General features: G+C 37.4%; 1 pseudogene across 1 annotated transcript; it reads right to left on the reverse strand.

The window, feature by feature from the left end:
* Positions 1-734: 734 nt before the first annotated feature.
* On the reverse strand, positions 735-8510 carry LOC114322161 (L-ascorbate oxidase-like; annotated as a pseudogene). Its single transcript, XR_014365774.1, has 5 exons — positions 8192-8510; positions 7988-8079; positions 7669-7882; positions 7386-7565; positions 735-2058 (listed from the first exon to the last, which is right to left on the reverse strand). The product of XR_014365774.1 is annotated as an L-ascorbate oxidase-like (transcript).
* Positions 8511-9666: the final 1156 nt, after the last annotated feature.

Raw genomic sequence — 9666 nt, forward strand, 5'->3', positions numbered from 1 at the left:
CCTTCTTGTTTACTTGGCTGTCACTGTTTGATTTAGAGAAGTCTTTAGTCTTTTGAGGCATTTGAACCAAAACCACAGTTGTTTGATTGTTTCTATTTAAAGTTGTGTAGTTTGAATTATTGCTTGGTTGTTGTTGATCTAGTACTAGCATAATTTTTACTAACAATATGTTTCGTCCAACAGAAAAGGATTTACTTATTTTAATGTATATATTTTGATTTTAATATCCTTTCTCCTTCTCAAAACTACTGAGGTTACATTTCGTCCATTGCACTTTTCAAAATGCAACGATCGATGGGCAATTGATCATTTAAGCAATTGCTTCATTGAACTTTTTCTTTTTTTGAAAATTTTAGCGAATGTAGCAATTGATAGGGGATCGATAGAATTTGAGAGCGATCGATTGATCTTTAAGGGCGATCAATCGCCAATAGAGGTCAATTATTCATCTTTTCTTTCTCTCTCTCTCTCTCTCTCTCCTCATTCACTTCTCTGTCTCACGTAGTTGAGATTTGAATTTGTAACCCTAAATAATTAGTAAGATTTGATTTTGTAATTGTAATTAGTGTAATATTAATTTGAGGTTTATTATAACATAGGACTTTAAGAATAAAAAGTGAATAAGACTTGCTATCATATAGAAATTTGATTAAAAACTCCTTTATTCCCTCAAAGCATAAAATAATACAAGTAACTCACTCTTTACCTCAATAACAAACTTGTAGGTAATGAAAAGAATTTTACAATTAAAAAATATATTTGGTAGAAAGGAATAGGGTTAATTATAATAAAACTTCCTAAATTATTAGTGCATATCACTTTATCTCATCATCTATGAATTTATACATTTTGACTCTTTTAACTATAAAAATACATTGCCTTTACTTCCTAGAATGTGGCATTTGTACGATTTTTATAGTTGAAGAGTCAAAATATATGAATTTATAGATTAGGGATAAGAGATGATATTCACTAACTAGAAATTGAGGAAGTTTTGATGCAATTAGCCCAAAAAAATATCCACTACATACAAAATGATCCACAATTTGAAAAAAAAAAATTTAAAAAAAAATGTGTCCAGGGTTTTGTGAAAGGAACTATGGCCTATGGAGGAAGGCTTTTGGTTTCACCCCAACCCATAATAGATGATGGCAATCGTCCCACTTTATCTATCCCTTCTTCAAAAGCCAGCCCCATTCCCATATAGAAGTGAGGCTCTATGTGGCAATGGAATGCCCACACACCAGGATTATCTGCCCGGAACCTTAAAGCTGTCCATTCATAAAGCTGCACAGCCACTGTATTCTTCATGATTGGATTAACCAAATTGTACTTTTTTGGATTTGTAGACATGTTGAACTTGCCTGTCCCGTAACCCATGACCCAAAAATCGTGCCCGTGTAGATGCCAAGGATGTGTCTCGCTGTTGTTCTTTGTCATTGTATTGGCATATTGAAGTATAATGTCCACTGTTGAATTGAATTTCAGCCTATAGATGAAGTCACTTGAAGTGGCATTTGTATTGTTAGCTACACTGTAAATGTCGTAGTTGGCAAAGTCGTAACCATACGAAAGAGAATTTTCGTTAAATGCGTGCTTTAAATTTCGCTTGAGGGCAATTAGATATGGGGTTTGTGGAAAGTTGAAGGGGACATTGTTGATGGACCAGTGTACGTGGCCATTGATGGTATTTTGAGTGTTGGGCATCACAATTACTCTGTTTGATGTTTGGGGAGGAGGTAGGATGTAACCTTGTCGGGCCTTGATGTTTACGCTTTGATTCACCCTGGCTTCTACATCATTCCAAAGAGGGCCGGTGGGTGGAACTGTTGGGGGAGTTCTTTTAGGATGGTTCGGGTAGTAATTGAGAATGGCTAAACCATTTGGAGTTGTGCTATTCCGGCTAACCACTTTTGAACTTGCCCAGTAATTTCTTGAAGGGTCTTGATCAGCTTTTATTAGGACAGAGTATGTCTCACCAGAGTAGATGAATAAATTTTTCACTACAAATGGCTCAACATATTGCCCATCTGCTTCAACAACGGTCATATTATGACCCTGCATTACAAATATAATACTATTACATTAGCAATTAATGACAAGAAGAGAAGGAAAAAGAAAAAAAGAATTGGTTTAGAATGTGGTTGTTCAAATCTGTTAGGTTTCATTCTTGGCAACCCCGTTTGACAAAACTCCTTTCAGTTGTATTTGTTTTCGTACCTTTTATTTCAGTGAGGCTATGAGTTTATTAGATGCGAATCCAACCCGAATTGTGCCTTTGTCAATTTCCATGGATCAAAACCGAGGTTGTAACAAGATCTAGTTTTCTAGATTTTTCAATTTTGGCCGTCCCACTCGAGCAGTTAAAGTGACGCTCGAGCGAGCAGTTAAAGTGACGCTCGAGCGGGGATTGCAAGCTCACAGCATCTCTGCTACGCCTAAAAAAGTACTGGATGGTGTGATTCGACGCTTGAGCGTGGAAACTTCTGCTCGAGCGTGAAGCTTGTATGAATCACACAATTTTGAAGCCTCCGTTCAAGCGGGAAGTCTCACGCTCGAGCGGACTGCGCGAACATAGGTTCTTGGATTTCTATAAGGAATTGGTTTTCTTCCAAAACTAGGATTACTTTGGATTTCTATAAGTAGTTGGGTTTCTCCCAAAACTTGGACAAGTCCTCCAGATCTTCTTTTTGGGTTCTAAGGTTTATATCTGGGGATTTTTTACTAGTTTTCTTTGATGTTTTCATTGAGTATTCAACTCATGATTTAAGAAGCATACATCAAAGGTTTGTTTGTTTATTCTACACAAAAGAGAGAGTTGTTCTTCGGTAGATTCTGAAGAATTCGAGCCTGAAGCTTTGGTGGATTCTGAAGTGGCTCATCGTCAAGACAATTCCGAGGTGAAGACGGGGTTGGAAGAGACACATAGAGGTTGGTTCAATTCGGGCGTGGATTCGCTAGGTAATTGAGAGTATACCTATATAATTCCTTTATATCTTCTTAGTGGATTGTTTTGTGGCTGTTGTCCGTGGTTTTTTATCACAATTGGAGGTGTCCAATTGTGGTTTTTTCACGTTAAAATCGTTGTGTTGATTTGTCTTGATTGTTTGATTGCGATTGTTTTATTGCTTAAAATTGATACATAATCACAAATCAACATCTAGAGGATTTCTAGATTTTTCAATTGGTATCAAAGCAGGTCGTTCTATTTTTTTTAAAAAAAAATATTCTTTTAGAACGAGATCTTGTTTGATTTGTGATAATGGATTCAATTCGTGAGAAAAATTCTATGGTTTGACCACCCCTACTTGACGAATCCAATTATTCTTTTTGGAAAGCTCGGATGAGATTGTTTTTGAAATCTATAGATGAAAAAGTTTGGCAATCTGTCATGAATGGGTGGACTGAACCAACAATTATCGTTGATGGAATAACTTTCCCCAAACCAATTGAAAAGTGGGACACAATTGATTACCAAAATAGTAGCTGGAATAGTAAAACTATCAATTCTCTCTTTTGCGCTATCACACCTGAAGAGTTTAGTCGTATTTGTAATTGTGAAGTTGCAAAAGAGGCTTGGGATATCTTCCAAACTATTCATGAGGACACTCCTTCTGTTAAACGCTCAAAACTTCAAAGGCTCACGTCCAGTTTCGAAAACCTTTCAATGAAAGATAGTGAGACCTTTGATGAATTTTATGCGAAATTGAGTGACATTGTAAATTCTAGCTTCAATTTAGGTGAAAAAATACCAGAATCCAAAGTTGTGGAAAAAATTTTGAGATCCTTACCTGATCGGTTCCAACCAAAAGTTACGGCTATTGAGGAGGCTCAAGATGTTTACAACCTCAAGCTGGATCAGTTGGTTGGAAATCTCCAACCTTATGAGGCACATAGGAATTTCAAAAAGAAACAAAAAGATATTGCTTTTAGTAGTGCTCATAGAGTTGGAGAGGATTCTGATGAGGATTATGGGATAGATTCCAAGATTACAGGTGCTTTTATAAAACAATTTAAAAAATCTTTTCTGAAAAAGAATCCTAAACTTTTGGAATCTACTCATACTCATAAATCTAAAGGCAAAGATAAACTCATAATTAATTCTATAGCTAAGAAGGAGAAAAGAAAGATACAAGGGAACTCTGAAAGAGTCCAATGCTATGAATGCCAAGGATTTAACCACTTTGCTTCAGAATGCCCTACTCATTTGAGGAAGAAGAAAGCCCTCGCCATCACTTGGGATGATGAATCAGAATCTGATGAAGATGAAAGTGACAACGAAGATCAAGGCGAAGAGGGACATAAACAATTCCTTGCTTTCATGGTGGCTTCTGAAACTGAAGGACAAACAGAGTATCCGAAGAGCCCGGTTGAGAATACCACTGATGATGAATTCTCGGGAAGTGATGATGAAGAGCTTGAGCAAGCTTATGAAAAGTTGTATAAGGAATCTCTTAAGTTATCCAAATTGAATGACAAACTCACTATGAAACTCACAGCATGTGAAAGTGAGAATGTCAAACTAAAGGAGGAGATTTCCGAGGCTAGGATTGATGCCATCAAGATAGCTAATGATCGACAAGCTCTTTGCGCAAAACTCTTGACTTGTGAGACAGAGAGGAATGAGCTACAACAAATCTATGCAACATATGAAGAAAAAATTGAAACTCTCGAGATGTCTCAAGTTGCTTTGGAAGAACTAATGATCAAGAAAGAGGAAGAACTCAAGTGTGCCATGGTTACCATTGGTCTTTGGAACAAATGATCAAAGACTTTGGACAATATCATTGGGTCTCGACAAATTTGTTCAGACAAGAGTGGCATTGGCTTTGGTGGTAATAAAGAGAAAAAGCAGAGTGCTTCAACATCTCATGATACAAGAACTCAAGGAAAGGGAGAACAAAAAATTCAACATAAGGATGGACTTCTCAAACTTCCTAGAGTTGGTAAGGTAAAAGAAAAGAAGGTACACCTTGTTTTTATTTGTCATCATTGTGGTGTACATGGTCATATTCGGCCTTATTGTTATAAGTTGCATGGGAGAGTGTATTTGCCTAGACCTAAAAATTGGAAGTTGGAAGCCAAGTCGAGACGGGTTCCCATTGCAGGGGAAAGGAACCACAACGTCAAGACACCACCCAAGAACCGCAAAGCTCACAACTTTGTTTGTACTAAAGCAGTTTGGGTGAGAAAACTTGACTTGTGTTAATTTGTTTTGTCATTTTAGTTGTTGGATTTTTGTGTGTTTTTTTTTTGTCATTACATGTGTGCTTGTTCATTTTTTTTTTTGTCTTGCTTTATTTTTGAAAAAAAAATAATTCCAAAAAGATTTTCTTAGTATGGTCTTGCAAACTTGAAATTTTTGAGTGGTCCTTGGTGCATATTGGAATTGATGAGAATATCCATTACATGTTAATATATGTGTGCTTTCTGTGGTCATTACTCATTTTGGAGTACGTGTTTTTTGATTAGTATATCTCATTCTGTACACACTTTTGGATTAGCAAATATCGGAGTCTTCCACCTTAGTGATATTTTTTTTATGGACTTCTGGCATTGTATCTTTTGTTTTTCTAGAGGAATTGACCTATACTAGCATATCTTCGGAGATGTTAAGTCTCTTAACCATCCTCCATCTTTTTGCATCTCCACGACTTTCCCCTCTATTCTTTGTAGTCCAGCCATGAGGAAAAGGCCACCTCAGAGTCACCAACCAGGCCATCCTTATTATATCCATGCTTCTCTGGTTCGGTTTCCATACTCTTGAGCATGTCAGCCGCCAATGAGTGTGCAAAAGAATAAGAAAAAGAAAATCTGAAATTCCTTGCTTGCTCCACCATATTATTTTTTGTCTTTTTCTTCTTGTTCACTGTTTTCAGTGTTTGTGGTCGCTTTTAGTGAGGGGGAGTTTGGTTCATCTTGATTTGGGTTGGTAAGGGAGTTTGGTTTTTCATTGCAACAGTTGTTTAGCATGAACACTTTGATATGTTTGGTAAGGGAGATTGGCTATATGTTTTGTATGTTGCTATGCACTGTTTGCCCTTCTTGTATGTTCCTAGTATTTACATCGTCATATCATTGCTTGTGTGGTTTATGATCTTGCTTTTGTTGTTTGAGAGTTGTTTTTCATGAGTCTTAGTTTTCATCTATTCATGTTTTTCATCTCATGTTTCAAGATAATCGTGTCATATGTCTATTGCTTTTTCATATACTCTTGTGGGACTAATAGTTGTTTTGGAGATTGTGGCACTAATAACTGTTTTACAGATCTTGACCTTGAGAAAGAAGTTGGCTTTTGTTGGCTGTTATGGGTTGGGGTGTTTAGGATTTTATTTATTAGGTGTGTTTTGTCACGGCATTGCCAAAGGGGGAGATTGTTAGGTTTTATTCTTGGCAACCCCGTTTGACAATACTCCTTTCAGTTGTATTTGTTTTCGCACTTTTTATTTCAGTGAGGCTATGAGTTTATTAGATGCGAATCCAACCCGAATCGTGCCTTTATCAATTTTCATGGATCAAAACTGAGGTTGTAACAGGATCTAGTTTTCTAGATTTTCCAATTTTGGTCGTCTTGCTCGAGCGGGGATTGTAAGCTCATAGCATCTCTGCTTCGGCTGAAAAAGTATTGGATGGTGTGATTCGACGCTCGAGCGTGGAAACTTCTGCTCGAGCGTGAAGCTTGTATGAATCACACAATTTTGAAGCCTCCGGTCGAGCGGGATGTCTCACGCTCGAGCGGACTGCGCGAACATAGGTTCTTGGATTTCTATAAGGAATTGGTTTTCTTCCAAAACTAGGATTACTTTGGATTTCTATAAGTAGTTGGGTTTCTCCCAAAACTTGGACAAGTCCTCCAGATCTTCTTTTTGGGTTCTAAGGTTTATATCTGGGGATTTTTTACTAGTTTTCTTTGATGTTTTCATTGAGTATTCAACTCATGATTTAAGAAGCATACATCAAAGGTTTGTTTGTTTATTCTACACAAAAGAGAGAGTTGTTCTTCGGTAGATTCTGAAGAATTCGAGCCTGAAGCTTTGGTGGATTCTGAAGTGGCTCATCGTCAAGACAATTCCGAGGTGAAGACGGGGTTGGAAGAGACACTTAGAGGTTGGTTCAATTCGGGCGTGGATTCGCTAGGTAATTGAGAGTATACCTATATAATTCCTTTATATCTTCTTAGTGGATTGTTTTGTGGCTGTTGTCCGTGGTTTTTTATCACAATTGGAGGTGTCCAATTGTGATTTTTCCACGTTAAAATGGTTGTGTTGATTTGTCTTGATTGTTTGATTGGGATTGTTTTATTGCTTAAAATTGATACATAATCACATATCAACATCTAGAGGATTTCTAGATTTTTCAAAATCTATGTTAAAAAAAAAAATTACCTCAATTCCAAAACTGAGGGCTGATAAAGCAGTCAAGCTACCAATCCGTAGTCGGTATGTTTTTCCATGAATAACCCTGAGAACATAAGGAGAGCATTTAGGATTTGTAGCATTACAAAGACTGGCTTGTATACCAGGAGTAGAGCAATCGAACTGTCCTTTTCCTTGTATCAGAAGTGACTGCAAATTTAAAAAAAAAAAAAAAAGAAGTTACAAACCAACCATTAAACATATGTAATTAATTGGGATTGTAAATACTAAATAGTGTCAAGTATGTATAAACCTGAGGCTCCCGAACCCAAACAATGGGTATGGAAGATAGTCCAGCGGCTTGTTCAAATGTGCTTTTGTGGTACCAATCGTTGAGGATGATGCTCCGATCATAATCATAGGAAAAGGGCTCTGATTCTCCGTCAGGAAGTGCTACGCGGATGGATCCATACAGCCCACCTGTTCTTTGCATTCCATAGTGTGCGTGGTACATATACGTCCCAGGTTGCGAATTCCATTATGAATTGTTCAATCAGAATCTTAACCAGTAAGAATTTCAACAAGGAACAGAACACATAAATAAAGCTTTTTGTTGCTAAAAAAAACTTACCCTATCCACAACAAATTTGTAGACAAAGGTGTCTCCTGGTAAAATCGGACACTGAGTTATCCCTTCTGTTCCGTCAGACCAAGGTGATCCAATCTGCAAGTAATTACCATTTTCAACTCAACTCAAGTATGATCTCAATATATATAATAATATATTATTGTATCTCAAAAATAAGAAGCTATATATATAATATAGTGGTGTGTACCTACCGAATACCATGCCAATGGATGACGACATTTTCAGTTTCCAAACTGTTCTTGAGCTCTACAATGACAGTATCGTTTTGTTGAGCCAAGATTGTTGGACCTGGGGACTTCCCATTAATGGTGATGACCAGTTTGTTATGGCAATCTGGAGACTTGAACTCATGCTTTACCTCCCATTGGAAATGTCGAACTCTACTGGCCTCTGCAAGTGGAACACTGATCACTAGACAAACAACAAGGAGGCACACAGACAACAACCTTGTCACAATTTGACAAAGCTCAACCATGTCTTCAATTCCTATCTCCTATCTCCTATCTCCTATCTCCTATCTCCTATCTCCTATCGTTAGGTACAAAATAATGGGTTTGTTATAATAACTGAATTAATTGAAATGGAAAGGAAACTGGTATGCTTGATTGAAGTGTTTGATCCTCTTCTTGATCTTTGTGTATATATGTATATATTTGAAGATGTGTTGATCGATTCGAGCCATGCAAAAGTCAATAAGAGTGGCTACCTCAGCTATACCTATTACATATGAATATATCAGAGGATTGGGGGTAGGTGGAGCGAGTGGACCAAGGCAAATGTTGAAACTGGGTTGCATATACATGCGCGTATAACAGTCAAAACGAAGACATGTCCTGGGTGTTTCCTCCTATTGGGGTTGGGGGTAGGGAATATTTGTTGGGAAAAACTACTCACATTACATAATTTCACATTGCATATCGCAAAATTATGAGATGAACAAAACAAACCATCAATCCCAGAAAAATAACATGCTGAATAAAATACAGATAAAATATAAAATAGTTAAAGGAAGCAAACCGAAGCCTGTGTGATACCACAATCTCCTTAAAATAGATTCGCCGCCTCACCGTTGGGTGCTGGAGGTACGTCGGCGTCTATTTCCCAGGATACGACGGTTTTTACTAGCTACAACAGAAGCACCTTCTGATTAGCTTAGCGAACAGACAACGGCAGCACTCTCTCTCAGGAAGAAAATTATAGGAGAAGTAGACTGACAGTGTATGGATGTTAAGGAAAAATTTTATATTTCTTTTCAAGGAATAGGGCCTCCTTTTATACACCATGGGGGAGAGAGGAGGAGCCTCTAGCCATCAAGACTGGCAACTAATGCTAGCAAAACTGCCCAATCAATTTTGTAAAACTGATGAGCCTTAAATGTGTGAGTTATATACACATTTATGAGGCAATTTCTTATTCAACCATTTTTCTCTAACAATCCCCCACATGAATAAAAATTGACTGAATATAGCAAACACTCAACGTTTATCAACAAAGACTCGGAAAGAGAGAGAGCACATAGACTAACCCTACATCAGAAAAGGTAGTTGTTGGCCTTGAACCTTTCGTAATGAAAGCCTATCGGATTTACTGGCTGACCAGTGAACGTGATGTCTTGAACTGTTCTGCCGTTTATGTAAACCGAGACAACAGACCTCACACAGG

Source organism: Camellia sinensis, chromosome 4 (assembly GCF_055761805.1).
Source record: "Camellia sinensis isolate YWXY chromosome 4, ASM5576180v1, whole genome shotgun sequence".
In the NCBI taxonomy this organism is placed as follows: Eukaryota; Viridiplantae; Streptophyta; class Magnoliopsida; order Ericales; family Theaceae; genus Camellia; species Camellia sinensis.